Genomic DNA, 3,743 nt, shown 5'->3' with positions numbered 1-3,743 from the left:
CTTTAGACGCCTAAAATATCATGCTTAACCTAAAAAAATAGCAGATGCATCTGATTCATCACTTGCTGAAAAGTGGAAGCAAGGGAAACCCCTAGCCCTCCACTGATGCAGGCCATATTGATGTATAACAAATGGTTCCCCACACCAAAACTATCTAAACATGAAAAAAAAACCTCTCTCCTGCATGCCAGTATCATGGATGTTAAGACGACACCCTATCTTAAAGTTGAGTTTTAGTAGCAGATAAAAAGATCAAATATCTTGAGTTAGAGTTTTATTTGATAAATCAGGAAAACAAATTGGTTACAGTACGGGATTTTTATCAACTGCATGTATGTTGCATAACAAATGATTCTCCAATAGTGTCATTATCAATCAAATCGTTCAAGCAAAGTTGGGATTCCTTCTCCCATAGTCCTTACTAAGTTGATTCATTTTCTAAATAATAAACTATGCAGCATAAATTTTTTAGCGAGTCTGCATCAATTCCTGTAATTCTAGAGGCTCTAGGCAAGGTAGCCTGACTCATTATATTTCTAGAAGATCAGGAGCACATTGCCACAAGAAATGCAGATATCATAATATTGAATGCACAATGACATGACAGCAACTTATGTGTAGTGTAACAAAACCGTGGCAATTATCAGTAGCAAGATGCAGTAGAAGACCAACCAAAGAGATACATATCGAACATCCCCAGGTAGAGGTAATCGTTGCCACTACCGTGCACTCGAATCCAAAACTCTCATCAGAACTTCTCAGATAACCAAGCAAAAATCTTGCTACATGGCTTCACGGGAAGGGGGGAAAGGGGGTATTGTAGGGGCACGCTTCTAAATATCTGATGGTTTTGTGCAAGGGCACGCTTCTAAATGTGCAGCAAACATAAGAGGGGACAAACAAAACATATAGTCAAGTCCTTTCAACTTTACCCAAAAAAAGTAATCAACCCGAGCAAACACAATGCAGATAAACTACTGAGAAGAATGCCAGTGCATTTTGCTACAACGTGACAAACCAAATCAAAATAATCAAACAAGTGGAGGAGGAAAGGAAGGGGTGGGGGCGCCGGACCCGGGCAGAGCCACGCTGGATCGTTGCGCCGTCCTCAATGTTGGCCGGCGTGGGAAGAGGAAGCCGCCCAGGCGCTGCATCGCCGAGGCCGACCGGTTCCCGGCTCGGCTGAAGTGCTCGGCCTGCCTTGCGCGCCGACGAGATCTAGCAGACGCTGGGACCTCCCTAATCAAGCTTCTGACGAATGTCACCCTCTTGGTAGCTTTCTGAAATAAAAGGGCCAGGACAAAGATATAAGACCATGATGCTAAAAAATAAAAATAAGAAGTCATTAACAACCAGAAAACATTAAGAAAAACTAAGGTAGCATCATGTCAAAATTCCATCAACTGTTTCAGGAAGTTGCATTTAGCGAGATGTTTTACAAACAAAATCAAAATGTGACTTAGCCTATATGTCATGTCTCGCCAATAAATATCTGCCTCTAGAACTAGCGACATGAAGTAATGAAATCCTCCGATTGCCAAAGGTGAGATGAGACATGATGATCATATATATCGAAGGTACGAGCTGTTGGGACCACACAGCAATAAAATGTCTGGCTACGAGCCAATGACACACAACACAAGTATCAGAATTCCTATATCCAGCCAACCATAGTCAAATTTCATAGTTGCCTAGTCTTTTCGGGCAACTTTCTATAGAAAACCAACACAACTAAATAAAGTGCAGTCAAAGTCTGAATTTAGTTCAATCTGGTTCCAGAGCTGTTTGGTCGAATCATACAAAATGAACCCTAGAATTGTTCTCCCATGCATAATCATTGACATGCATGCAAAAGGATGCAGTGAACTGTGAAGAAAGAGTTACCCATCCTTGTAGAGGAAGACCACAACCCAAACATCTGATGGTGCCTGAGACACCTCCCGCACGAAGTCCGAGCCAGTGATGGGAACTATACTACCAAATCGCGCGGCTTTTGCTGCCTCCCTCAGCTCTGCGAGCCTCATCTTCCTGTAGGCATGGAATTACATCAAATCGTCACAATCAATTCCCACTTGTACCAAACGAATCGCAAAACGCATTGAATAATCCAAAGTGCGGAACTACTGCGAGGAATCCGGATCAACAATAGAAAGACATCAGATTCCTATCAGAAGCACACGAATTATACCAATTAACCACGCTAGTCAGATCAGATCAATCAAACGCGGCAGGCACTAAAGCTTCTTAAGATGCATCTAATAACAGACGGGGAAAAGACAGCATCACGGATCAGCAATCAGACTGCAGACCGGATCAAGCCTACGGAGTTACAGTAATGATCCTGGTATCATTTCCACAAATGTTTTAAAATTATAGTTTTGCCATTCCCAAAGCACCACACCTAGCTTAGTAGACTGACCAATTCAGATCATTCAGCGGCAAACTCACATTATGCCTCAATTTTACAACCCAAACCAGTCATAATGTAAATTAGGTAAAACTTCTGCTTAGGAATCATGTGTTAAAAAGGTGCATTTAGTGAGAAGTTTTAGAAACAAAATCACAATGTGACTAAGCTTCCACGTTATGTCTCACCAATTAATATCTGCCTCCAGGACTAGCAACTTGGAGTATTGGAAAATCTCCAGATTGCCAAAGGTGAGATGAGGCAAGAAACACAACAAAGGTGTTTAAAAAAAAGCCTATTCAATGTACAAATGTTTCTACGCCCATAGTTTTTTCGCCCAAAAGCAACAGGCCTGTTTGACCTAACAATTCGGATTATTCAATCATCAAACCTGAATTATCTAACATTAATGATACACCAAAAGTAACATTGCAGTTCAAATACGCAAACACAAGCAAGTCATCCACTAGAGTATGTAATCCAGCAGAATCCACCATACCAAAATGCCAATCTCTTACCAAGTCAAAAATAAAATTATTGCACAAAACAGTCAGCGTTCTTTTATGTCCAATACACAAATCATAAATTCATAACCTGCAATTCAACTAAGATATATACAACAAGCACGGCACAAAATAGCAGGATTTTGGTCCTATAGGCTGGATTACACCTGCAATTGAGATCGCAGAGCAGTATTAAGAGATCGGAGGCTTCGGAACGGATATTCTTACCCCCTTGCGATCGGACGGGCGAAGCGGCAGCTCTCGCTTGGTGACGACGTGTCCCTTGTTTATGCCAACGAAGAGACCTGACTTGGCCTGCGTCGATGCCATGGCCGGTCTCATGCTAGCTCCGCTGACCTGAAACGAACGCATTCGAAGAAACCAAATCGAATTAGACACAAAATGAAGCTAAGATGAAACGAAAGCATTCGAAGAAACCAAATCGAATTAGACACAAAATTAAGCTGAGAGACTTGTAGCTTCGGGTGCAATTGGGATTGAAGACGGCGCTTGAGGTTACCTGAGTGGGGCACGAGCGAAACCCTAAGCCGCCGGGCCCGCATCTCGCCTCCTCCACCGCCATCGCCGGATCTATGCGGTGCCGGTGTAGGAGCCCGGCAACCCTCCTCGTCCTCCTCCACGGTGTCGATCCCCGCCATGGTTGCTGCTCGGACCGCCGCGTCCGCGAGCGCACCTCGCCGCCCGCACTCTCCCGCCAGCGGGGACGGCCACCGCCGCCGCGAAGGGGAGCGCGGACGCCGCCGGGCCCGGATCTCGCCTCCTCCACCGCCATCGCCGGATCTACACGGTGCCGCCGTTCGCCAGGGACTGGT

General features: G+C 44.5%; 1 long non-coding RNA gene across 1 annotated transcript; it reads right to left on the bottom strand.

The window, feature by feature from the left end:
- Nucleotides 1-610: 610 nt before the first annotated feature.
- LOC136462930 (uncharacterized) lies at nt 611-3,271 on the bottom strand. Its single transcript, XR_010760845.1, has 3 exons — nt 3,139-3,271; nt 1,885-2,028; nt 611-1,280 (listed from the first exon to the last, which is right to left on the bottom strand). It is a non-coding gene; the product is annotated as an uncharacterized lncRNA (long non-coding RNA).
- Between the last annotated feature and the right edge of the window lie 472 nt (nt 3,272-3,743).

This window comes from Miscanthus floridulus, chromosome 7, assembly GCF_019320115.1.
Source record: "Miscanthus floridulus cultivar M001 chromosome 7, ASM1932011v1, whole genome shotgun sequence".
Taxonomy (NCBI): domain Eukaryota; kingdom Viridiplantae; phylum Streptophyta; class Magnoliopsida; order Poales; family Poaceae; genus Miscanthus; species Miscanthus floridulus.
Note: the sequence above shows the minus strand (reverse complement) of the source record. Positions and strands in the feature narration are given on the sequence as shown.